A 27788-nucleotide genomic window follows, 5' to 3' on the forward strand; every position below is an offset into this window, starting at 1 on the left:
TCACTAAAAATCATGAGAGGCCATGTGCCTCTAGAATATAAGCATCTATTATTTTTTGAAAAAAATCATAAAAATTTTAACAGGTGAATATTTCAGTTATCTGAAAAATGTATTCTTAGAATGCTTCTTGACAATGTCAGATAAATTAAGAATTACTTAATAGCACCTCTGTAAATATATGCATTTGTTTGAGAGTGGAGAGGAATCCATTTGTGGTGTTTCAAATAAAGAACATATGTTCTCTGAGATCTCTATTCAATGCTCGAATGCCTATTTATTTTTCCTATTTCTCCTATAAAGAAATAAGAATTGTCTGAAGAAACAAAGACTGCTTATTGCTAACATACAAGTTTGCATGACTGTCTAGATGAAGTTTTCCTCACTAATTACGATTCTTTACTCCTAGGTATATATCCAAGGGAAACGAAGACAGGCGTGTGTCCCAAAAGGACTTGTACACAAATGTTCACGGTGGCATTAGTCATAATAGCCCCAAAGTGGAAACAACCCAAATGTCTGTCAATGGATGAACGGAGAAGCAAACTGTGTTATATCTGTACAATGGGCTATTATTTGGCAATACAAAGGCTTGAAGTATGACACGTGCGACACTGTGGATGAACCTTGAAAACATTGCGCCGAGTGACCATATGTTGGAGAATTACACTTACATGAAAGGTCCTGAACAAGTGAGTCCAGAGAGAGAGAGAGTGGGTGAGTGGGGGCTGGGTTGGAGTGACGCAATGGGCCTGGTGCAGACAGGAACAGGGTTTCTTTTAGAAGGGACAAAAATGTCCTAAAATTAGATACAGAGGATGTTTGCACAGTCCTGTGAATATATTAGAAACCATTGAATTGTATACTTTAAGTGGGAGAATTCAATGGAATGTGCATTATAAGTCGAGGAAGCTGTTACACACACACAATTCTTACACACAAAGAGCTCCGAATCACTGCATTCAAGATATTTCCATGTCATTCTTCTGATAATTATCAAAATAATTAGATCTGGGACTCTGGCAATTTAGGTTTTTTCCCCCTTTTTTTACAAGTTCAGACAGCAATTTCTGCTATTGTTAGAATAGAAAAGTATTTCTAGTTTCCAAAACAGTCTTGCTCAAAGTCATCCTGAGGTGTGAACAGCCTTCCTGAGGCATGAATAGTCATCCTGAGGTATGAACAGCCATCCTGAATTGTGAACAGTCTTCCTGAGGTGTGAACAGTCTTCCTGAGGCATGAATTGTCATCCCGAGGTATAAACAGCCATCGTGAGGTCTGAACAGCCATCGTGAGGTGTGAACGGCCTTCCTGAGGTATGAGTAGTCATCCTGAGGTATGAACAGTCATCTTGAGATGTTAACAGCCATCCTGAGGTATTAACAGCCATCCTGAGATGTGAACAGCCCTCCCTCCTGAGGTATGAACAGCCCTCCTGAGGTATAAACAGTTTTCCTGAGGTATGAACAGTCATCCTGAGATGTGAACAGCCATCCTGAGGTACGAACAGCCATCTTGAGGTATGAACAGCCCTTCCGAGGTATGAACAGTCTTCCTGAGGTATGAAGAGTCATCCTGAGATGTGAATAGCCATCCTGAGGTATGAACAGCCCTCCTGAGGTGTAAACAGTCTTCCTGAGATGCGAACAGCCATCCTGAGGTGTGAACAGTCTTCCCGATGTATGAACAGTCATCCTGAGGTGTGAATAGTCATCATGAGGTGTGAACAGCCTTCCTGAGGTATGAACCTTAAATGACCGATTCCTTTGTTTCTTCCACCTTTCTCTGCTGACTTCTTATCCTCACCCACAGTTATAAAAAGTATGCTACTATACTGACAGCCCTTTTTAAATTATCCTAAATTAGGAAATTTAGGGCACTGCGGGACTATGATATTGACATTGTTAAATGGGTACTGATGGGTAGGTGGATATAGTAACTGTGAATATTTTAGGTATCAGGTAGCAAAGATCCCTTGCTTTCAAATTTCATGAACGCAAAATTTTCTTTAACTTTTAGTAATTTGGATACTAATTGTAAAAATTGAGAGAGGAAAACATCTCCATTATGTAAGAGTCACATTACCACAAATTGCTTCTTTGAACTATTTATGGTGAAAAGAACATTTGGTCACATACAACTCATAGATGAGTTGCCCAAGAAGACAAACTGTGGGATCCCCTGTTCCAACCACAAAACTCCAGGGCATGGGAATAGAATGCTTGTTTCTGAGCAACGCTTCCACTCTGTCACCATCCCCACCCTTGTACCCGGAAGGACGTGGGCCTGCATCATGGGGCTGGCTTTAGAACTAAACGAACTAGGGTACATGAATTTCTTGGGACAGCGTCTGGGATACAAGAGCGCTCAGTACTTCAGCTGCTGTTGTCATGGTCACCATCACTGTCATTGTTATTATTTACCCGCTCACTGAATAACTCTTACAGTAGTAATGACTTATCAGAATGAGTCTCCTGACCATCCCTGGCTTGTCCGAGTTTTGCATCTGCCCGGCAGGTGGACCCGTCCCTAGTTGGGAATGAAATGCCCAGGTTGGGTCTCGGGTCCGCGCCGGAGCCTGGGGCGACAGCACCAGTTCTACCAGAACAGGGCCAGGAGGATGAATTCCCCGAGTGGCATCAGGGGCAGTTGTTGGCAGCAGGCAGGTGACGTTGGGTGGCCCCAGTCAACACATGTCCGCTGCACATTCCATCCAAAGACATGCCTCTGGCAGGGAGGCTGGTCCGGGCGGGGCGGTGGGGCTGTGGCACCTGTTGTCCTGGGAGACCGGGCCCGAGGCCGCGTGTGCTGGCAGCTGTATCTTACGAGAGAACTACGAGAACGGAACTGCCGAGAGCTGATGTGCGTGAGCCCCACCGCGAGCTCTCCCTCAGGTCATCTGTCTGTGCACCCCGCCTTCATATCCAGACACCGTTCCAGGCACTGGAGAGGCCGGTGCGGGTCTTCAGGCCAGGACCCGGCCTCGTCCCCAGCTCAGCGCCCGCAGCAGGGATTGGGTCTGGGGGCTGAGTTGCCGAGCTCTCTCTCAGGTGCCCGCCGGCCTCTCTCGGCCTCCTGAAGAAACGTGCTTCCTCCTGACCACGTTTGCAGCCTTGCCAGTGGTCACTGGTCTTACAGGTAAAGTCCCCGGCCGGCTGCTGGGGAGCCCTGCCAGGTGCGGAAGGGCGAGGCTCGTCTTGGAGGGGAGAGCTTAGAGAGGGCTCTGTGTTTCCCAGAAGACACCCAGTCGTATTTCCATATATTAAATTGTTTCTCTGGTGTTCTTAGGCCCTCACCATGCCCTCGGACCCTTGGCAAATTCGCTTAGTCTTGTCTGTCTTGTTTATGTAACGAACGACCTGTCCTGTCTTTTGGTGGTGTGGGTGGTGGCTGTGAGCACGTTGTGATAACTTACAGGGCTCTGGGCACTTGTGTCAGGGGCCCGGAGAGGCCTGCTGCTCAGAGAGGGGCACAGGGCTGTGGGCAGTCCTGACCTTCTTTGGATTTCCTCTTTGCTTTAGGAGGGTCAGGTGATCTTATGGAGCTGTCCTATTGGCTGCTATAAAAGCCCAGCTCACCATCTTTATAGATAAGGAGCTCAGGGGACAGTATTGTGGGGCATATTATGCCCCCAGCAAACAGTGTTCATGTCTTAACCCCGGTGCTTGTGTATATGACTTGGAAATAGGGTCCCTGCAGATGTAATCAAGGTAAGAGGAGGTCATGCTGGAGTAGGGTGGGCCCTGATCCAGTGACTAGTATCCCTGTAAGAAGAGAGAAATTCATACACGCACACACATGCACACACATGCACACACACACACATGCACCCACATGCACATACACACAGGAGCCCTGGGGGCCAGGGCTCTCACACCTGGGGCCTTGGGCGAGACTTCTCTGTGTGACTCCTCGCAGCCGCCGTGGTTCTCTGTAGCCTGGGAAGACAACCAAAGGTGATGAGTCACTCACAGCGTTTCCACGGAGGGGAGCCCCCGTGACTTCCGCGCCTTCAAGTCGTAAAGACAAGCAAAAGTGCTCTTTAGAATTAACTTCCCCTGAGCAAGCAAATAAATGCGTTTTCACACTTTCAACGGCCTCTCAAGGATCAGCTGCTTCAAACCTGCGGACTCCCCAGACATGGCTCTGTGAGGCCGTGAACTTGCACATGCAAATAGCCACAGAGACCCTGGTGGGGGCGGGGGGCTCGTTTCTGGATAGTCCTGTGTGTAGGAGACACACCCTAATTTAGGCCTTGGCAGGATGATGGTTTTTCTTTCACCTTGGATTACTTGGATATTTTTCAAAAATGTAAGTAGCATATGTTTTCAAAGCTAATAAAAAGATTTTACGTTTCAGTTGAGAGCTTAGCGATACAAACGCGAGGTTCCAAGCTCACTGGAAGCTTGAGATGTCCCCGCCCCTTCCCCAGGGGACAGGGGTGGGAAGAAAGCCGTGGAAACCCCATTCCGCTTCCAGAACCATTCCAAGTAATGAGGAGAGGCCACGGCATCGGAGGGAATTTTGGCAAAACTAGTGGGAAACGTTCCTTTGAACACACAGCATTTCTACAGAGGGTGGTCCCCGCCCTGTCCCCACCCGACCCTGCTTTTAGCATTAACCTTTTCGTAATTGGAAATCCTGATGGTGAACAAAATTTATAATGACATTCAAAGGCTAGAGGAGTTGAAAATGCGGACAAAGCCTCAAGCTGACAAAGAATAACAGCTCATCATTTCCCTGTTTCGCTGAGGTTTAGTGAGGAGGGCGGCTCGAAAACATCCAGGGAGGGTTGCTTTGTCTGGAGAGGAGCCTGAGGAGCTGACAGCCCCTTTCCGGAATATGCAGAGGTGGACGAAGGCAGAAGCTGTCTATCCTTCCGCCATCCGCCCCACGACACCGGGAGGCCAGGGCCCGGGGCCTGCGGTTCCCTGCTCGTGGGTACCTGGAGGGGCTGGCGGATCCCCAGGGAGCCCCACTGTGAGGGCAGGAGCCCTGGGCTCCGAGGGGCACCTTCTGCTCCCCGGGGGCTCCTGGGGGCTCACACTGGGGCCGAGGGTCCACACGCGTGTCTCCCAGCAGCCTGTGACCCACACTCTTTGCCAAGTGCCAGCTTTATCCTCCCACAGCCCTGGTTTGGGGGCTTCTTCTCCCCCGGGCGTCTTCTGGGCTTTTCTCATGACGCTCAGTTTGTGGGAGAGTAAAATGAATGGCGGGCAGGGGAGCAGGACGTCCAAGGTTCAAGTGAATGGATCAACTAAACCTGCAGAGAACTCTCGGCCACGTGCAGACTTCGCTGGAGCCTGATGTGACAAGAGATGGCTGCACCTGTGTCTGGGGTATTGACCTCCCACGTGCCACACGGCGGCCATGGTGCTCAGGACTCCATAGAGACGGACTCGTTTTCTGCTCCCAGGATGAAGGCAAGTGCTGGTGTTAGGTGGTGCACAAACAGGAAACATCGCTCACCCTGAACAGACGACCGGGATGGCTAATTGACTCCGCTCGGCAGCTTATGACGCTGACACAAAGCGAAACGAAACATATCTGCGTGAGTGTGAACAAGAGCCTCCCGCGCCCGTGCACGAGTCCAGACAGGCCAGCGTGCACGCACGCAGAGTCAACACCGACGGTCCCCTGAGCTCCCCTCGCCCCAAACACTCACGCCATCTTGAGCCCAGTCAGGTCCATATCTGGGAACCCTGTGTTTTCTGCCCTCGGACACACATGCTTCTCCAAACCGCGGCTTTCACTGCCCCCTCCTGTCTCCACACCCTCCTCCCCAGTCCCGTAAGCTCGTTGTCACCACTGTTTTCTCGGGTTGGTGTGAATACCAGGCTGGAAAGGAAGTGACCTGGGACCCAAAGAGAGCATCTCAGTTTAAATGGAGAGCTCTCTTCGCCGAGCCATATCCCATCCCACGGCAAGGAAATGGAGAAGGGAGGGCACATTGTGGCTGGGGACAAACCAAGGAGCCTATTACTGCCAGATGTGGTGGTGAGTTCATACACCTTGAACCACATCCTGGAGAAGCCAGCAACCCAGGAATGCCAACGGGCACAGGTGCAAAAGTCCCAAGAAGAGCCTGCTCTCTCTGGCCACAGGGACCCCCTAGCAGGACAGAGTACTTTGACACAGTCACGGACCTATCCTGTCCAAACGCAAGGAGAAATGCATGGCCTCACCCCTACCCCACCAGCAAGGCCAAGACCAGAAAGTTCACCACCATCTAGAGGGAAGAAGGTGGTCAGGGGATGTGCGCAATTTCCTGACCTTGGTCGGCCTTGCAAACCTCTTGCACAGTGATGTCTAATCTCAATCCTGGGAGAGGTTCTTTTTTTCTTTTTAATCATACCATCCCTGTTGTATGATGCATAATGAAGGAGGAATTTTAACTTCAAAAAGTGGTTTTTGATCAGTATGTCATTAGCGATTGCACTCGAACGTTCATTTTGACACAAATGATCATCGTTCGTACATCTGAAGACACACTTCAGCTGTCCCCATGGAGAAAGTGACGTTCCCCATTTAATTCATTTCAAAATGATTATCTGATAAAAGCATGTTTTGTTGACAAACACGTTTTTAAATGAAATACCATATCCTGTTTGGTTTTGGCTCATCAAACGTACTAAAATATAGATGGGCAATTAGCTTCGTGTTATACTAACAAAAACAGACAAAAAGCACAGTTATGGTCTATTTGGAATTCTTGCATATTGTTCTTTAAAAACCAACTGATTTGTTTTTATAATATTTATGTTTTTACGTGGTTACTAAATGTCACATTTAGTTAATATGCTTTCAGAGATGTCGTAGGAAATCACTCTCTCTTAAATGGAAACTAATTATGCCATTATTTCATTCTTTGATAAAAAAAATGAAATGCTATTACCACTTAGCGATGTGAACCCCCTTACGGGGACGTATGATGGTGACGCATCGTGGCTTGTAGGTAGGTCTTTCATTCTGCAATGTTTGGGGTCTCCTCTGCTTCTTGAATCTACAGATTTCCATCTTTTGCTAAATTTGGGAACTTTTCATCCCGTTTGTCTGAACACTTTTTCAGCCTCCCCTCTCCCCGCCACCTCCCTGCCCCCGCCCCCACCCCCACCCCCACCCCCACCCCACGGCCGTGACAGGAACGTGATGTCTTGTTCTGGCCTCAGGTCCCTGACGTTCTGATCTGGCTGCTCCTTCACTCCAGTCTACTTCCTCTCTGCTGCTCAGACTGGGTGACTTCTGTCACCCCACCTTCTTTCTCTGTCCTCTCCATTCTGATGCCGAGGCCCCCCTGAGTCTTTCATTGGGATGATCATATTTTTCAGTTCCAAAATCCCGACGTGGCTCTTCGTCATGTCTTCTCTTTCTTTGCCGAGAGTTTCTTTTTTCTCATTTGTCTCAAGTGTGTTTGTAATTGTTCGTTGATCCAGGGTGGTTTTTGGTTTTGTTGTTGTTGTTTGTTTTTGTTTTTGTTTTGGTGGCTGCTTAAGAAATCCTTGCCAGATAATTCTAACATCTCTGTCATCTTGGTATCATACATCTTGGGTGTATTTTCTCATTCAAACGGAGATTTTCCTGGTTGTTGGTATGATGAGTAACTTTTTTAATGATAACCTGGCTTTCTGACTATTCTGTTATGGGGTTCTGGGTCTCATTTGCAATTTCTGCATCAGCAGCCCGTCTTTGACTTGTAGTCTCCCCACTGGCCGTTTGCCTTTACTGTTTCGACAAACTGAGTTAGCCAGGCTCTCGTCACTGCCAGGTGCACGTCGTGATGGTACCAACTCTGCTGGGCCTCCCCTGACCACCTTCTTCGCACTAGGTGGTGGTGAACATTCTGGTCTTGGCCTTGCTGGTGGGGTAGGGGTGAGGCCATGCATTTCTCCTTGCGTTTGGACGGCATAGGTCCGTGACTGTGTCAAAGTACTCTGTCCTGCTAGGGGGTCCCTGTGGCCAGAGAGAGCAGGCTCTTCTTGGGACTTTTGCACCTGTGCCCGTTGGCATTCCTGGGTTGCTGGCTTCTCCAGGATGTGGTTCAAGGTGTATGAACTCACCACCACATCTAGCTGGTCTGGCTTTTCTCTTTGCCTTTCAGAGTCTTTCTGTGTTTGTTTCACATATGAGGTCCAGAGATTTTGCTGTACTTACTGGGACTAATCGGGAGATGCATGTCCACTCTGTCCTAGCCCCAAATTGGAAATGTTTTCTGGACTGTGTTCTATCATTTTCTTAGACCTTGTCGAAAGTTGTTCTTTCTCCGTAGTCCCATTTTTCCGAGCGTGGCAAACCCTGTTGGGAGGGCTTCTGTACCAGGGCGCACCAGCATGAACTTGGCCTTGGGAATTAGAGGCATTCACATTTCACTCCAGCCCTGTGACTTCGGTGCTGTGTGATCTGGGCAAACGACTGACCATATCCAGCTGCTTCCTCTGTGAGACAAGCATAACACTCCTTGTCCTGCAGGGTTAGAGCCCTTGCGACAAAGCGCGGTGCCTGGAACTGGAGATGCCCAGGACCTGGCGGCTAGTATTGTCAGCACTTTTGCTTTTGTCGCCAAACTTCAGTTTGATAGCAGGTCTGAAAAAAAAAAAAAAAAGAGCACACACATTATATTCAAAGGACAGTCACTTGTGATTTAACATCCCTAGTACACACATGCAGCCAGTGCCACTGTCCTAGGCGTAGCGGGCCAGCCTGGGCAGCACGGGCGTGGCGGGATTTAACAGTGGACTGTGGCAGCCCTCTGTCTCCTTCTAGCTCTAGCTGCTCTGCACATTCCAGAAGCTTCCCTTTGGGACTGGAGCCTCGTGGAGGCACAGCATTGACCAAGGGAAGTGTGGTCTTCGTTTCACATCAAGTTTCTTGTAAAACGCAACACACGCAAAGGAGCAAAACCTTGTCCAGGGGTGGTCTCCTGCCGGGGCCCCCAGAATACGCCCGCAGGTGTCGTGTCCATCCATCGCTCCCTTGCCCAGCCTGGAGGACGCCCACAGGGGCTCTACCTGAGAGAGCACGGAAAACCCTGGTGTGCGCTCCAAGCCCTGGTGGTGGCTTACCTACCCCGCTGGATCCATATCCCGAGGGCACATATGTGCCCGTGGGTACACACGACACACGGGAGCCCCTGTACTGGAGGAGACAGGGAAGGGGCTCCAGGCTGGCGCTGAACTGCCTTCTCCTGGTGCTTCTGTGCTCGTCTCCTCCTCTGTGCTTTCTCCCGGCCGGCAGCCTGCACCACGCCTGTAATTCCATCACCACTAGATTATAAGCCATGGGCACATGTCAGCCTCTGTCCCCAAGTTCAGATCTTAAACGCCTTGTGTTCAGGCACCACTTTAGTGGTTCAGAGTCATTCAAAGGCAGTCAATCTGTCCCGCTGAAATTGGACCTGGCTGGGCGCTCTCCTGTGCAGGATAAAAGCCAAAAGTAACAGGTTTGAATGTCCTTAATGTTTATGTCTGTCTTCTCTAAAAATGCCTTTTAATTTTCTCTGAAACCTGTTGCCCTTTTTTCATTAGAAGTGAAAGCAGCTGTACTATGCGATCTACACCGAATACCATATGTAATTATATTTCGTTGGACATATTAATCGTTCACGTGAATAAGTTTGAGAGACGTTAAAGAACGAACATTTCCCTTGTGTTCTTGAATTTTAGCTAACAGAGTTCCTTTTGGCTTCTTACCAGCTGTGTGCTCTTGGGCAAGTTGCTTTGTTTCTCAGGGGCCTCAGAGGCCCCACTGGTGATGTGGGGAGGATAAGAGTCCCTGGGTCAGAGGGTCGTCATCTGGGTCACGTGAATTACAGGACTCCCGTGCTTGGAACATTGCGTGGTGGGTAGAAAGTTCGGTTAATGCTAGCCATTCTTTCACCGGGATGAAGTTCCTCTCCAGCTCTCACTCTGCTCCTCGCCTTGCTTCCTCCTCATGTGGCATCGATCAGCGGCTCCATCTGGACATGGAGGCCCCTCTGGACTCGGGTAGGAAACAAATAGCCTCATGGAAACTGGTGACCTCGTGGGGCCCTGGGACCCTCGCTGCTCCTGCTGTCCGGGGGGAGTCTTGCTAGGGTTTTGCTCTTTAAATTCCATCTCCTTTTATATATGTGTGTCGTTCGTCGTTCACATTAGGAAGATTGCCTAAATGGGAATTGTGTCTAAATATGCTATTTATACTAACCAAGGGATGATACTCTTTAATACTCTGCAATGGTTCTCTTTCTGTTAGCTAATTCCCTGGTAACCACAGTGCTTGACCCCCAGGCCCCAGCCCTTTGCAGCCTTGAGACTTGGAGCGAGGCCTTGAAAAAAAAATAGAGTTTCCCTCTCAGAAACGTCTGTCGGCTCCTTCCTAGTGTCTTCTGCCCTCCGAGCTGATGGCCGATTGATCATCCAGTGATTCGTCCCAGCATCGTCCCAGATATTGATTCCAAGATGAGCAGTCTGTAATTAGGTGTGAGGTCATCCCTTTCATAAGATGGTCAGACTCTTCTGCCGACCCTCAGGAGATCCTGTCTGTCCCCTGGGACTTCCCACGGGATGGCTCACGTCCCCTAGTGACGCCCGCCAGTGCCTGGAGTGGCCCAGAGTATACAGCACCAGGCTCCCCGAAGAAGAGCATCCTCTCCAAGGGGACACTCGATGATTCACTTTCCCCTGGGCATCTCACAGTTGTGTTGACAGAAGTTTTCTTTAGCAAAAATAATAAGCTCAAACATTAAAACAATTACTCTGTTCTTTGGCTTTCCTCTTTAGGGAATGGCATTTTCTTTTATTTTTGCTTTCACCTAATGTCATTGAAAAATGTTAATATTTCTTATTTTTCCTGTGCCGTGGCCCCTCACGAAGCTCGTTGCTGTGTAACTCTGTTCACGAAGACCCGTCTTGACGATCTGGGTGGATCCTGACTGTTGGCGGCTGCAATTTTAACATTCGGTTGGGTGTGGCTGTTCTCGCAAACACAGCAGGTCCACGGATACAGGCGTCTAAGTTCTGGTACCCAGCGGGAACCCCCCGCTCTCGGCTGTGTCTTTGTCGTTGAGCAGTGAGTCCACATTTTCCAGCAAAGTCGTGCATCCTCTTCGTCCATCACCTCTCTCTTATTGTCGTCTTGGTGAGCTTCGTTCTCTCCCCCTGCCAGCGGGGAGGGTCACCCACACCAGATTTGGACCAGCTGGGAGCAGGTGAGGGAGGGGTTCCCACAGTCAGGGGCTTTTTCTAGTATCTCCTGCCTGGAGCCCACTCCCCATGCCAAGCCTTTGTTTACCACATTCAGAGAAACCGCTGATCATTTTCTCCACTGCATGAACCTTCACTCTCCTGCCGGACGGACGGACGACCTAGGTCCTCACCTGCTGGGCAGCACGCCGGAGGGGCCCCTCCCGGGGGTTCCTGCAGCTGGGCTGCCTCTCCCTGTCAATCCTCATCCGCAGAGACTCGTCTGCCACCGCTCCGTCTGCTCCTGCCTTCCCCACGCTTGTCGAAATACCTCACCTGCTGCTGTCTTCTCCCCCTTTATCTTTGTTACCGTGAATAAAACTCTTCGAATTCTTCTGCAGGGGTTTCAGGAAAAGGAAGGAACACGCATCCGGTCAGCCCACCATGTGAAACGGAACATATGCTTGCTTTTCTAAGGTTCTTTTTCTTTGCTTTTCCTTCCTCGTCTGTCTCCCCTGTAAATATTGCCTCTGGGTGTGTTGTGACTGATTCCTCCAAGCCATCTACCAAGGAGGGATTTATCTGTAAACCTCCCCCTGTTCCTTCCTGCCGAGGATCAGATTAGTTACAGCCTCTGTCTGATTTGACTCCTCCAACATTCTGGAAGAGGAAATCCCGTCTCCCGTGTAGGCCACAAGGCTATTTGGTGGTCTGTGGTCAGCTGAATTGTTTTTCCAGAAGGTAACAGAGTTAAACGCCCCATCGTCACGGGATGGAACTGGGAGCTTGGGCGACTCGACCAAAAAGGCCACCTCTTCTTCATGTGGTGCCTGTAAATGGACCCCACCGAGACAGCCCTGGGGCTTAATCTCTTTTGCCTTAGCACGTCTGGTTAACGGCTTCGGACTTCCTGAGAGATTTAACTCGGTGGAGCTTGGCGTTTATCCCCACGGAGGCAGACCCTTCCTGCCGGGACCGTGCTGTGAGACAACGTGCAGCATTTTCTCCCCGGCCGAGAGAGAACGGAATCCCTCATCCACGCGAGGAAGCTTTTGTGACCTTGAAATTGTTCAGGTCTGGTCTTTGGAGAAACCTACTGCAGGGAGGGGAAGAGGGAAAAAAAAGCAACGATGGCTTCCCTGCAATACACGGTATTTTTGTGCAAGTTTCCCAACATTATTTTCTCTCCCAAGGAACAAGGAGGTCCCCGCTAACCCCCCAAAGAGTCTGCCCGCGGTCCTCCCTTGATGTCCTTGTAGACAACGCGCCCCGTTGTGTCGCGACTATCCTACGTCCGTCCTTGCAGGACTTAGGAGTACAGCGTGCTGTGATTCTGAGTTCCCGAAGTACTATGAACAGCGATTACCATCACTTCCCATTTTAGCCTCACTCCTCAGACTCTCCAGCGACCGTGATTCACCGGCTGCGTCTCTGCGGAGCCAGGAGGGCACAGCCTCACCCTTTGAGAGTCAACGAAGGCCGCGGGGAGGCCGGCGATCAGACCCAGGCCACGGCCGGTCGGGCCAGAACGTCCCAGCCCGACACCGTGGACAGTAAATAGCAACACCACTCAGACAGAAAAATCCTAAAAATGTTGAAAGAAAGGGGCCGTATGAGAGAGGGAGACTTCTACCCTTTTGGAATCGAAAACTAATCATAACTTCCATTGCCCAAATTTAGAACATATTTGAAAGAGCAGTTGACATATATTTTTATACAAATGTGTCGATCTGTGTTATCCTATGACACTTATTTTGTGTTCCGTTCAGTCATAACGTTGTTAGAATATCACTGGCTTAATCTGCAGTGAGAACTGGGCAGTGCTCAGAGAAGCAGGGGACAAGGGAGATGTCTCAACAGGAGGAGGGTCCACTTCAGGAGTCTCTGGACGGTCTCTGTTCTCCCCGTGGTGGTGAAAAACTGGAACCAACCCGAACGGTCAGCGCCCTGCTGCCCCTTCCCGCTTCCTGCACGCTCAACACTGCAAGAAACACCACCAAAGTCTGATGTGCTTGCAAAACTGCGATCCTAAAAATAATTCAATCACCAACACATGTCCCCTGGCGTGAAGGTTTCAGCAGCAGCATGCACGCACGTTTTTAGTAAACAGTTCACTTTTATGCCCAGCGTATAATCAGTTGCTTCCGAAAATATATTGTAAGTAAGCAGATGAGGGAGACAAAGTTTATTTTCCCCAAAGGACTGGTAAAAAATCAAATGTGCTTAGGAGAAATATAGCATACTGCCTTCCCTGGAGCCATTGGTACCACTGTTCTAATCTGGACATCAGAACATCTGGGTATAGATTATTAAATAAAAGCAATGCCTTTTCCATATCCAGACCTTTCTGTTTTTTGAAACAGAGGTATTTCTGCCATGCTGGCAAGATAATATTGACTCTCACACTCATTCCCAGTTTTACTGGTGACGGTCCCTGTCACTGCACTCTGGGGGCTTTCCATGCGGGACGAGGGTGGAACCAGGGCTTCCACGGAGCACAGGGCAGACACTGCGGCAAAACAGGACATTCAGACCCTGGTGCCCCGTCTCCCTGCTGTGTGATGTGACGCGTGTGGCACAGGCTCTGTATCCCGGTGTTTAATGTGGGATAGAGATAGCCGTGGCCCTTCCCCAGTTGGGGTGTTGTGCGGACGGAGTGACTCCGTGGAAAGTCACTCCGCACGCTAACTGGTTGTCGTTCTTACTTAAGGGGAGATACTGATCTGGCCCAGGTGGTTGGGTCTTTCCCGCTGGGTGTGACCGAAGAGCTGAACTCCCTTCTGCTTCAAAAAGTAGATATTCACTCCATTATTTGGAACATGGTGTCTGCATCCGGGCTTCCTCATCTGATGTGAACAATAGCATTTATTCCCCAAGTGATTTTACTCAGGTATTATGGGCAAGAGGCTTAAAAACACTAATTTACGGATAGGAAGTGACTGTGTCTCCTCAGGGAAGGTCCTTGATAGTTCCTGATGCCATCGGTCAGAGCTGAAATTCTTTTCCTTTTAAAGAAGTTTGGGACTCCAGATGAAAGACATTAAAAAGCTGTCAAGTAGATTTAGTGTTGAGTAGATTCCAACATTCTCCATTAATTGGGTAGCTTCGAACAGCTGAGATCCACATCTCCTCGCAGACAACAACTTGAGAGAAGATGGAGGGAGAAAATGGGTTCCGGAAGGAACGGGACCAGGGACACAGTCCTCCCCGGGGAAGAGCCCGTGGAAGGGGAGTCCAGCCAGACGCCCAACCTCCCTCGTTCCTTTCGCGGGCTTCCTCCCCTCCCCCCAGCCTGTAGCTGATGCCCTCCTGGCAAACCGTGAGGCCGCAAAGCCCCTTCACCGGAGCGCTGGTGGAGCGAGCAGAAGCACTGAGCCTTCTTGGCCGACACCAGCAGGCCCCGTGGCGGCCCCAGGGGTCATTTACCGAGAGCCGGCTCTCGCGCCTTCTTCTCGCCCTGCACAGTTACTGCCCTCCATTTCACAGGTGAGGAACGCGAAGCACCGAGAGGTGAACAGCTTGCCTGCTGTCACAGGGCAAGTGCACCCTGTGAGTCCAGAGTCCCTCCTCTTGGCTGGGGCGTGGGTGAGGCTGCCCTTCCGTTCTCCCGGCGCTCCTTCACCTTCATGCAGTCTGAGTGTCCCCAGGCACCACTACTAAGTCTGCGAAAAGTGAACTTGAACTTGACAGACAAGGTCACTGCCTTCTGGGACAATCAAATCCCAGACAGACAACGATGATATGAGCGGAATGCGCCAGGGCCCCGTCAATAAGAACACAAATTAAAGAACTCCTTGTCTCTGGGGCCCAAGTTCTTTCATCTACAAAATGAAAGCATTGGAACATGTGGGGGTCACCCACCCTTTCTTTATTCACCCATAAAAACGCACGTCTTGAATATTTTTTATGAGCCAGACCCTGGAGACACCACATTCACCTCAAGGAACCCAGAGTCGTACATACGGAAGATGGACACATCCGATGTGCCGTGGATAATGCTGGTCACTCATCTATTCCCTCGGCGACGATTTGTTAAGTTTCTGTTATGCGTCAGAACAGGCAAAACTGGGGAAATCAGGATATTGGTGAATCCTATTCTGTCAGTATCCTAGCCGTGATATTGTACTATCATCTTGCAAGATGTTACCGTTTGAGAAAACTCAGTGAAAAGTGCCTGGGCCCTTTCTGTATTATTTCCCATAACTGCATGGGAATTACAATGATCTCAACACAAAAAGTTTAAAAGAGGGGCTGCCCAGGGTAGAGTCACATCCATCCTTGTCCCGGGATGTTGTGTGGGAGGTGTAATTTTGGAGCCGATGTGACCGGTGAAGGGACACCAACAGAAATGTAGAAGGGTGACCCAGAATCTGGCATCACCGAGCTACCTGTCTAACCAACTGTGAACCGTCTCCTTCTTGATTTCTTATTCTGTGGGACAATAACGATTTCTCACTGCTTAAGGCACTTATACCTGGGTATTCTGTTATTTGCGACTAAAATGCTCTAAGTGATACCGTCTTGGAAATCCGAACTGTCTCAGATAAAAGAATTATTGGAACGGGTTTGCCAGATAACGTACGGGTCATCCACTTAACGTTTAAATTTCAGATAAACAATGAATAATACTTTAGTATTAATACGCCTCCAGTATTCCATGGGAAAGATACTAAAAATTATTTGCTGTTTATTTGAAATTCACATTTTACTGGGTGTCCTGTATTTTCATTTGCCAATAAAATAATAATACATATTATATATAATAAATAATAATATAAATAAATAATAACAAAATAAAAATAATATTTTTATTTGCTGGTACCCCTATATTGGAACAGGAATGGATGTATATGGTATCTGAAAATTAGAATTTGTATACGCCTCGTTTGATTCAACTCCTGATGAAGGAGTGAAAGTCAGGCAGGATTTATCGTTTAAGAAAAATATGTTTTCAGAGCACTGACCTCATACTTGCTGCATGTATCACAATGTTGAAGGTGGAATTCTTCCTATCCCCGCTTCAGCCAAGGCCTCGAGATAACGGGGATCAGCTACCCCCAGTTCCTCGCAGGGAGCAAGTTCTGTGGGAGCCCTGAGAGGAGGGGCTACAAGTCAGTTACATGATGCTTGCCCCCACCAACCTCCTCAGCAAAAGCTACAAATTCACTCTCAAGTCAGAGTAAACTGGGGAAAAGGCCCTTTAATTTTAAGTGAAGTTCGGTACTTTACTGTATGAGGCTGGGCACTTTTGTTTCTGAAATAAGGCTGTTATTACTTCAAGAAGTTCCCAAAAGATCGTGTATAATTCAAGCGAGATCAGAAAACTTACGAGATCAGAAAACTTACGAGGACCGGCCTGAGAATCCATCCACGGGGCAGGAAAGGGATGTCAGAACAGAGAGGGATGTCAGCGTGCAGAGGACAGGGTGGTCTCCTGCTGCGTCCCGGGTGCCCTGCTCTCCGGTGCCCGGCTCTGTGTTCTCCCACCACCAGGCACTCATCTAAGCCCCTGACAAATCTTTGTGCGTCCAATGCTCTTACAGCCCATTGAGGTATATATCTTATCTCCACTTGACCGAGAAGGAAATCCAGACCGGGAAAGGTTGAGTAAGGCACCCAAGAACACACGTCCATTATGAAGCAGTGCGACTATTTGAACCCAAAAGTTCTGGCTCCAGGACCACCCCTGGTAACCATGGGGCTACGCTGCCTCCTTCACCAAGTGGAGCGAATGCAACCCATGTCACAAAAAAGGCCCTCTGTTTTTAATACCTCACTAATTTTATCATCATCACCACCACCAGCATCAGTCCTAAATCCCCACCAAACCCGTCCTGTGCACCAACATGCTTTGCACCATTTGTATCACAGAAATGACGACTTCCCCAAATAATAGTGCCGAGAAGAGCAGTTACCATTTATTGAGTGCCTAATTCGGACGGTACTAAATCGTCTCCTAATCCCATTGAATCCTCTCAGCAAACCTGTGAGAGTTCCTTCTTTCACAGATAAGACAGCTGCAGTTAGGAGAGAGTGAATTATCCGTGGCTCGCAAGGAAAAGATTCGTGTCCACATCTTTCAGACGCGGTGCCTGGCCCTTGCCGTTGGGAGCATGAGGCCTCCCCGACAGGCTTCCGTCTCGAGTACAGAGTCGGGCTAATGGACTTAGCCTGGGCAAGAGGAAATTCCCCCAGGGCACCATGGCAATTGGTGACACTCTCTTGCTGCCCAACCTTTTCCCTCAATATTTCCATTTATTGGGGGATGATGCTTCTGGATTGTAATTTATAGCGCAAATATCCTCTTCCTTGCTCCCTGCAAATTTGATTTAAGGAGGGCACCCACCTTACTAATATTTGGATAGTGTGAAGGAGGTCTGCAAATTTGGAAAATGATATAGCCATTACCAGGCAGCCAGCGTGCCCCTCCTGATGCATTGTGGGTCAGCGAGAGCACGGTGTTTTGTAACCATGGAAACAAACTGAGTTTGAGAAGCCTGAGCATCCAGTTTACCCTTCAAAGATGGTAAAGGGAAAAAAGCTCTAAAATCACTCAGTGCCTAGGAATTACTTCTAAAATAGCTAGACCTTGATGAAACCAGGTATTCTGGCCGACTCAGGAGACAGGAGAGGTTTCACCTACAGAAGTGTCACCAAGTCAGCCACCAGCTCCTCAGGGAACTGGAGCCACCAGTTCCCCCAACCCCCACCATTGCTCTTGTATTCACTCTGTCTCTCTTTCCAGAAGGACACCCCACTGGTGGATCCCTAGGGAAGAGTCTGCTGTCCTCAGCACCTACCCCTTTGCGGTCTCCCTACCATTGGAGAGGACGTCCCCTAACCTGGGCGTCTCAAGCCAGTCGCCACATCGTCAAAATGGGTAAGGCCAAGGGACTTCCCTAGAAAATGAAGTCTTTCCTTCTTACGCTGATGTCTTCCTGGTGTTCCTGAGATGACTCTTGAGGGTTATGTTTCCAATCATGGTCAAATCCAGCAGAGCCTGTGAATCCTTTCTAGCCTGTGCGCCATAAGGAAACAGGGCTGGGGCCACATCTACCTTTGTGTCCATTTCCAAAAATAACTTGGGAAATGTCACTTCTTCTGGTAGCTTTTACAGGCCAAGCGAGCCAAGGCCCTCCTCTGCGTTCCTGACTTTGGCCTTGGAAAGACATGGACTGCATCACTGCTATACTCACAGCCTTGTCTGTTGCCCTGGCTTTCGCTGTATGTCCATCCAGATGAGATCTTTGGGGCAACAGGTAGTTTCTTCAGAGCAACATCTTCTTGGGCGACTTGACTAATCGGCTCAGGGCATGGGGTGCCCAGAAGTACAACATCTCTGTGCCCGGGAGATGGCCAGGAATGAGCGGGCAGGAAGCCCGGAGGAGGAGCACACACGTATGTTTCCTCCTGGACCCAGCAGCCCATCACCCACCTCACATGGCTCGTCACAGCATCCTCACGGGTGGTGGCATCCAGATCTGACCTGGGCTCCTCCCTCGGCGTGAGCATTGATTGCACGAGCATGTAGCCGAGGAAAGAGCCTGTAATGCCACAATTATTGTTCATTTGTTGCTATGGTGTTTCTGTGGCCTGTTTGGATCCATGAATGTCTTGATTATTTTCAATTCCCATTCCTAGAACGCACTGTTCATCACAAAGTGCTTTGAAACCATCCTCGTGGGCTCTTCCTAACAGACCCACGTTAGTAAGGGCTCTGCCATTTCACAAACGAGCATGAGAAACACGGTGTGCTTTTAATAACGACAATCAGGGAAGGTGAAAGACAAGACACCGTAAATGACATTATCATTCGAATAAAGAAACTCGGCTTTCGGTCACATTACATTTGACATCAACTGATGTTCTGAGGTCAAAGGATGTCATTTGGTGTCACTGAGGCTTTGACACCTAGTTGGCGTCACACGGGGAGGAGATGATATTTGAAGAACAAGGTTACTGTTTTTAAAGGGAGAAGCGGTGAGGCTAGAGGAGGAGACCTGCAACGGTTTTGCTTCTCAACTCTTTGGTTCCCAAAGAAACGATGTAGGAAACTAACCAAGTCACAGTCCAATCTTTTATGTATTGGAGCCTATATTCAGAGCAGACTTACCTCACTGTGTAATCAATGCGTAATCATCGCTGTGCGTGCATAAATAACATTAAAACAGTGGGATAGCGTGAGCAACTTAAAAAGAGAAAAACGATCTCCTCCTCTGGGGGAAATAAACCACGGTGTCTTCATGCAGCAGAATTCTCTATCGCAGTGAAAATGAAGGACTTAGAGCTACAAATGCCAGCACACGTGGGACACCACAAGCAAACCTGAACTTAAAAGTAGGTTGCCCACAGCACTGTACCACTTATGGAGACTTCAGAAGTGTGCAAGAGGAAGCAATATATGGCTTAAGGATACACCGCTATGTGGGAAAATTATAAAGGACGTCAAGTGAATGATGAACACAAAATTAGGTTGCGGTGACCTCCAGGAGGAGGGGTGACCTCTGGGAAGAACGTATAAAGGCCTCAGCAGTACTGGTCCAATTCTCCTGCTTCAGGGAGCAGCTGGTCTGAGAGCATCTGTAATATTATTCCTGTATCTCATGTGCTCTTTTAAATCTCTTCGTTTGTGTTTATGAGCCATAATTTTGGCCATCAGCTTGGTTTTTTCCGTCTACCCGAGATCCTTGGTTTTTCCCATCATCCAGGAAGGCTGGTCCAGGCCTTGCTCCTGCCAAACAGGCGGGTTAGCTTCCTTCTTCACAGGAAATAACTTGCTGTGGTCAGAGGGTATGCTCTCTACCGTTTTGTATAATAGGATCATAAATTATTTCAAACCCTAATGATTAGGATCAATAACAATGAGCAGAAGCAAGACCAGTGGCTGAATCATCAAATACGTGAGTTTCCATCCGAAATAAAGCAACTGTGAACCAGGATGATGATAATAGTTTTTTAAAATTCACAGCAGAGGGGCACCTGGGTGGCTCAGTCGGTGGAGCGTCCGACTTCGGCTCAGGTCATGATCTCACCGTTCCTGGGTTCGAGCCCCGCGTCAGGCTCTGTGCTGACAGCTCAGAGCCTGGAGCCTGTTTCGGATTCTGTGTCTCCCTCTCTCTCTGCCCCTCCCCCACTCGTGCTCATTCTCACTCTATCTCTCAAAAATAAATTTTAAAAATGTTAAAGATATAAAAATACAATTAAAATTCACAACAGAATGCGTTGGCACAAACCATACAAAATAAAGTATATGGTCTATTTCCACTTTCTTCCTTTGTATACTTTTCCCGGAACACAACAAGATCATATTGGAGAATAGCCTACCGCGCCCAGCCCTCTTCAACTCGCAGAGAGAGCTATTTAAAGTCACAAATAGTGCCGTAGAGCCTCGCCTAAGCCCAACTCCCAGAGGTGCCAGCCCGCACCTCCCCACGTCTTCCTGGTCCCTCCGATGCGTTCTGGCTCCTGTCGAGAGGATACACAGGCTCGAGTCTGGAGATCTAACAGATTTGGGAGGTAAGAGATGCTTTCTTTCTAAAGCTAAAATCTACAATCTAAGCCACCTACTACGTCACAACCTCCGTTTGTGGGACAGAATGTTGTTATACCCTGGTGAGCAGGTAGGATTCCTAAGTAGATCCAGTAACAAATAGATTTGTGTGCAAAATGGGATCTGACCTGATTCTAGCACAATATGCGATGGCAGATGCTTGTTTGTGTGTTTCCTCCAAAGGTGCTCCGTTTACCACCACCCTCTTGTAATTCTTCCAGTATTGTTGGGGGAAGGGCAGTCTGTCACGTGAGCATCCTTCTATTAAAACCTTCTAGCCTTTGACTGTCCAGGACAGAAGGTTTGGAATAGGTAGCAGGGGCTCTTTGTACAGGACGAAAGCAAGATGGCAGGCGGTAAGGGCAACCCTAAATCTTCAGAAACAGGAAACATCTTAACTGCCCTCTTGGCTTCCCAGTAAAATGAGCCACCACTTTCGGTCGGTCTTAGGAAGCAGAACGGCCAGATGGTTTCCAGGAAGTAGGCACACCTCCTCCAGGCAGCCTTCTCTCATGGTCAAACCACCTCGCTCTGGAGCATCAGGGCTTCCTGCCTTGGGACGCCCACAGCCGTCAGAGCAAAGCCACGGTGCCCATCAGTGTTCTGGCTGCAACCAGAGCCACCACCCCTGGCTGACCTCGGCACAAGAAATTCACTGGCATGGTTCTGAGTGGGGGGAGGGTCACAGAAGGCTGCCAGGAACTCCGGAATTCTGGAAGTTCAAAGAGCAGGAAGCGGCACGGCCGTCTCTTTGCCTGCAGAGTCTGGCCGAGATTCTAGCACTGGACAACAATACGGTGACCGGAGCAGACTCACGGTGTCACTTCCTGTCAGTGAGTGGCAGATCCGCGGGGAGCCTCCAGTAGGCCCCTCGCAGGTCTGATGCCCAAGTTCAGACCACAAGAGGCAGAGCGGGGGCGGGTCACGGCATCTCACTGCACTTCACTGACTCCCACTCACACAGCCCACCTCGGGGATTCTGCCAAGACACTAGGGAACAACAAACGCCTGTTGAATCCACTGCTAGATTCTCTCTCACACACACACACACACACACTGTCTCTCTCTCTCTTTGTCCCTGACATTCGCTTCCCAGAGTAACAACAGCTCTAACACAGTGTCGCTCTCCTTATTTCAAACAAACGGTGCACTCACTCCTCCCCGACAGGTGGCAGCCCAAAGCCTGGGCACCGGGGTGCCGCTCCATCCACACTCAGCTTCCGCTCATGTGCGTCCCCACTGTGCCCACGCCTGCGAACCACACCAGGAGCAGCTCCCGGCAAAGTGCACGGCAGACGGACGGAGAGGAGAGCGGGATGAAAATGGGAATCAGCTCCCAAATATCCATATGACTTCAAGGAAGGTGATGCTCACAACTTCTGCTGCTGTCATGAGGCCAGAGCAGATGCTCGTCGCGTCTTCCTACCGTCCTGTTTGGCCTTCGGCCAGCGTCTCAAATGGCGTGAGGTCCTCATACGTGAGGGCTTCCCAGATATTTGCTCTTGAGGGATCTGATGGCTGTCGGTCTGATCTGTAGAGGACTGTATTAGTCAGCACTCTCCACGGAAACAGATCTGATAAGACGTGTGTATATATAGAAAGAGATTTATTTTAAGGAATTGGCTCCCGTAATTGTGGAGGCTGGCAAGTCCCCAATCTAGAGTGGACCACCAGGGTGGAGTCCCAGGGGACAGCTGATGTTTTGGCTCAAGTCCAAAAGCTGTTCTGCTGCAAAATTCCTTCTTTGGAGGCAGTCAGGTGTCCATCAACTGATTGGATGAGGCCCACCTACCCACACTATGAAAGTAATCTCAAAGCCCATGGATTTAAGGATTAACCTCATCCCAAAACACCCTCTTGGAAACATCCAGAATAATGGCTGCTCACATGTCTGGGCTCCATGGCCCAGTCAAGTTGACACGCAAAATTAACCATCGCAAGGGGCATGTTAGCCTGTGAGCAAATTTTACCCACAGACTGGTTGGCGTAATGGGACGCCTCTCAGGCTGCCTCCCCTAGATCCCCTCCACGTCTCTTCTGTCCTCACGACCTCCTGTCTCTTGTCAAGTGCCAATAACGATTTCTTTCATTCTCCTGTTTGTTTCAGTCTCACAAGAAACGGGAGACGGCCAGCCGGAACTTCTGTCTCCAAATCAGAGGAACCACCGACTTGGCTCCATACTAAATCCCCCAACCGGGAGCATCCGCGAGCATCCATCAGAGTTTCAGGAGTGGGAAGCACAACTACAATAAAAGAAGAAAACACGAGGGGCTCTGGATGGCTGTCGGATGCACCACGGGCCAGGCTATAGTCCCCAGTTACTCAAGCCCGGACAGGTGCTCCTGGGGAGAGACCCCAAGGAGGTGAGGGCAGCCCCTGCTGGCTGAGGTGAGGACAGTTATCTTCAATGACGCGGGCGAGCCTGAGAAAGGCGGGGGAGAGAGGAAATTCTGCCCGGGCCTTGGAGCCTTGTCCTTCGGTGGCAGACGCTGTACTTACTGTTCTTTGGGGACAGATGGGCACCTGATTCCTTCAACGGGCAGGTAATATTCCAGTGTGTGGATATACCACATTGTAGTCGTGTAGTCTACAGGCGGTGGACGTTTGGGCGCTTCCGACTGGGGCTGCCGTGAAGAAGGCCACCAGCGTTTGCCTGGACGTGCGTTCAGTTCCCTCAGGCATTTATCTAGGAGCCGGATGGAGTCTCGTGTTTGACCTCTTGAGTTTCCTTAAGGGAAGGGACTACGTCTCTTCCTTCGGTATTCCCAGCACCTGGAAAAGCCCCACGTAAAATAAACATGGTGTTGAAGCAAAGGGAGGATAATCACGACCCAACGGCCTATGAGGCAGGTGAAATTTTCGTCACCCCCGTGGTTCAAGTGGGCAAAGTGAGTCTCCAAGAGTGAATCATTTGCTAACGCTCACACAGAGAGTAAATGCCAAGGTTGGGGCTTAAATTCGGGTTACCGCCCCCCCCAACCCACCCTCCTGTGCATCTACTGTACTAGGTAGTACTAAGGACTGGAGATCGGCCCTTAGGGTTTGCATCGGTTTCCCGCGGCCGCTGAAACAAAGTACCACACCAGAGATTCACTCTCTGGCGGCTCTGGGGGCCAGAACTCCGAAAGCAGGGTGTTGACGGCACTCATTTCTTCCGAGCCCCTGAAGGAGAGTCTGTTCTCCGTCCGTCCAGCCTTCTGGGGGCTCTGGCAGCCCCTGCTGTTCCCTGGCAGCTGGAGGCATCTCCGCCTCCACTCCCACCACCACCTGCCCTCACCCGGGGTCTCTGGATCACTTCTCTTCGTGTAAGAACCCTGGTCATTGGGTGTAGGCCCCTCCCCCAATCCATTAAGACCTTATTTTGACCAATTACATCCTCAAAAACCCTATTCAAGTAAGATCACATTCTGAGGTTCTGGGTGAACGTGAATTTGGGGGGGGGGGGCAGGGGGGACGCTATTCCAACCAGAACACAGTCACAGACCTGACCGGGGGCCTTGGCCCCTCACCAGCTGTGTGACCCCACCGTCCTCATGCCCCCGCCGCGGTGTGACAGCGCGCCCCACACGGTCCCCGTCGCCCTGACGGAATTTCGACATCGTCCCCATGTACTCCCAAGAGCGTTTAATCTCGGACAACAAACTGTACTGTCTTGTGGGCTCCCCAACACACAGGAAGCCCCCACTAAACGGCAACTTCTGCCGTTAAGAGAAGCAGCAGTCAGTGGTGGGGCCACACGTGTTGGGCAAAGGCTTTCTATAACCTGGGAAGCGAAAGCAGAGCCCACAAAGAGTCCACAGCTGCGGCCGCTAAGTAGCGCAGACCCGTCGTGTGCGGGGGGGTGGGGGGGGGTGGGAAGGAGGGTAAATGGGGCTCTGGTTAGGGCGGCCACCACCCCCCCAGACTGGGGCACCTCCAGCAACAGCCACGCTAACCACACAGCACCAGGACGTGTCCCCACAACAGGGGTTACAACACGGTGCTGAATCTCGTTCGCCACCTTCTCCCCCCGCTGCCCCCGCCCCCAGCACGACCTGACAAATACTGGACCTCCAAAGTCTGTGGGATTCACGAAAGAGCCGTCGAGATTTCCCAGGTCAAGGTTTACCACGCTCAGGAGTGGTAATTCCAGCTCTGAGGGACGGACAGGTGGACTCTCAATGACTTCCATTTCTTTGTAAAGGACGACGTCGGACCCCTCCACCTGCTCTCAGTGTTCCCCAAACATCTGGCAGCAGATCCAACGGTCTTGTTTCCCAAAAATGCAGTTTCCAGGGCCCCAAGCCAGTTCCACTGGTATGAGCCTCTGGGGTTGAACCCGGGAACCTGATTCTCAGATACCATCCCTTAGGATTCTTGTGTGTTCTCAGAAGCCATAGAAGCTGCTGCCAGGAATTGGGGTCTGACGGGAGGAGCCAGCAGGGAGGTCTATGGCCCCACACAGTTTTTCATTTTTTTTTTTTAACGTTTATTATATTTGAGAGAGACAGAGAGAGACAGAGCGTGAGTGGGGGAGGGGCAGAGAGAAGGGGAGACACAGAATCCGAGGCAGGTTCCAGGCTCCGAGCTGTTAGCACAGAGCCCGATGCCGGGCTTGAACCCACAAACTGCGAGATCATGGCCTGAGCCGAAGTCGTACCCTTAACCGACTGAGCCACCCAGGCGCCCCTCCACACAGTTTTTATCTACTTCTCACCAAATATAGATTAAAAAACATAATCCTAGGACTCTTGACAATCTTTTTTCCCATCTCCTTAAATACGTAACCTAGTGAGGCCTTTGCATGTTCGAATCCGTTACAGGGAATGTATGACATTTCACTGCAGGTCTAGGACTTTCTATCTAATACGGTTGCCACCGGCCAGATGCAGCCATTTAGATTTAAATGAATCGAAATTAAATGTAACACTCTGCTCCTCAGTGCACTCGCCACACTGGCCACATTGCAAGCGCTCAGGAGCCCCGGTGGGGAGGGGGCATGGAGTCGCCTTTCATCCCTGAAGAAAGTAGGGCTCTGGAGGAGTGTTTGTGCACCTGGGCTGCACAGGAGAGTCACCTGGGGAGCCTTCCGAACCCCAGTGCCCAGGCTATACCTAGGCCAATTTCATCACCATCTCGAAGGACGGGACTCAGCCATTTCTACAGGGAGCTTGCACCAGGGTCACTGGTGGGATTGTGAAAGCAGAGCTTGCTTGGGGGAGAATCTCCAGTTCAGTCAGTCCAGTAAGTGAGAATTTGCATTTCTAACGAGTTTCCAGGGAGCACACGTGGCAATCCATGCCTCAGAAGAAAGGTAACCCCGAGAGCACCTACCCGTCCAGAGAGCACCACACTGTCCCCTCAGCAGGGCCCCACTCACCCTATGCAGCCGAGTAAGAGGCAGAGCCCTGTTCCTGAACCAAGGCGCTGTGGCCACTAGGAGAAAGGCTTTGGAAGGCATTAGAACTATCCAAGACAGAGACCCAAACTGAGCTTGAAAGGAAATTTCTCTTTTTCTCCCAACTAACTTCCCTCGTTTTTTTTTTCTCTTTCATCCCCATTCCCAAGCCTCTGAGGCTGCTGGCTGTGGCAGCCACTCTCGCCCAGCTTGGCTCCCCATGATGAATGGGAACGAGCCACGGGCCCCTTCCAAATGCTCCTGCCACTGCTGGGCAGGGAAATCCGGGTGAGGTTCCCCAGGTCCTGCGATCCGTCTGGTGTGATCCGTCTGCCTCCTGGTCCCCAACAAAATCAAAGGTCAACATGGGTTCTACCTGCAAAAATGATGACCCAGGCTTTGTGCAACCTGCGATTTCAGGAAGCCAGAGCCCCATGAGTAATACTTCAGGCTCACACATTTAGACTTACAAGGAGACGGGCCACCACAGTATGGGACCCAAACAGCCCACAACGGCCTGTGAAGCCAGCCCCGAGCGTCTGCCAATCACACCACCTTGGTTCTGGTGGAAGGATCGTCCTGCAGTGTTAACAGTCAGGACAGGTAAGAGAGTCCATTGCAAAAAAAAGGAAGTTGCTCTCACCTCATGTCAGTCTCTGTGCCTTAAAGACACGAAGGATAATTGCTTCTCTGAGTTGCTTCATTTCACTAACTCCAAATCTTGAATGCTATTTTGAGGGAAAAAAAAAAACCAATCTCCATTCTTTCTTAGTCTCTCTTTTTTGATTGGTAATATTAGAATACAAAATGAGTAAACTGAATCCTACCACAAGCCAGAAGGAAATGTAACGTGCTTAAGTATATCACTGTTCCTGTTCGGATTCTGGCAACGCCGGGCAGCGAAGGATCAGCTCGTCTGTCTTGTTCGGATGACTTTCAGGACGGTAACTGTTAAAAACACAAAGAACAAAACTATAAAGCGCAGCAATACTGTCTTTCAGACGTACCAACAGACATGCACGTCAGTGGAGTATTCTTGAATTCACTTTATAGAAGAATGTAACGTGTTTGTAGTCTCTCCGGCATCTCACAGGGATTTACGTTTCACATCAGATGGAATATTGTTGATTCTTTACACACTTGAGAGCGAGCAGGAAGAGATTCCTTTTCCACTGGAAAGGAATCTAGGGATTCCGGGCATCTTGTAGTTCGTTCATCTTTCATTCCCAAGCACTACCGTGACATTTATAAACGTAATCCCCTAATTTGGTGAAGAAACCCGGCCCTCTGGTTCTAAGGCTCTGCCTTCAATGCAACAAAGCTGGCAGGTCCCACCCAAAACAGGGGGGTTTCTGACTCCCCAGACCTTTGACCACCCTTGTTCCCCTGGGCTTCAGCTTTTCACTCAGGAAATTAAAGAGAAGAAAAGGAAAATATTTAAAATTCAATCACAAGTGTGTCTATGCATCATTAAGGACAGACCTTTGTCCTGTTGCTTTCGAAACGTTGTGAATTCTTCTTGAGATTACTGTTGTACTTTGTTCTTCTGGGAAAAAGAAAAAGCTTTAAGCACCCTAAAATGAGGCTTTCACCTGATACTAATTTTCTTCTTAGTTATAAAGGCCATTGTCTGTTTGAACAAAGAGGAATACTAGCTCTTAGTAGCTGTTTACATTATAGGAATGAGGGCACTGAGGGAGGAGGGGA

General features: G+C 49.7%; 1 long non-coding RNA gene across 2 annotated transcripts; it reads left to right on the plus strand.

Moving 5' to 3' along the window:
- The first annotated feature begins 196 nt into the window (after positions 1-196).
- Positions 197-23594, plus strand: LOC125914139 (uncharacterized). 2 transcript variants are annotated; one of them, XR_007455216.1, is made up of 4 exons: positions 197-1133; positions 1214-1737; positions 17899-18033; positions 22811-23594. It is a non-coding gene; the product is annotated as an uncharacterized LOC125914139 (long non-coding RNA). The 2 variants fall into 2 exon arrangements; XR_007455217.1 differs by lacking the exons at positions 197-1133; positions 1214-1737 and adding an exon at positions 17493-17755 and having other exon boundaries at positions 22811-23570.
- Positions 23595-27788: the final 4194 nt, after the last annotated feature.

This window comes from Panthera uncia (genome assembly GCF_023721935.1).
Source record: "Panthera uncia isolate 11264 chromosome D3 unlocalized genomic scaffold, Puncia_PCG_1.0 HiC_scaffold_8, whole genome shotgun sequence".
NCBI classification, from domain to species: domain Eukaryota; kingdom Metazoa; phylum Chordata; class Mammalia; order Carnivora; family Felidae; genus Panthera; species Panthera uncia.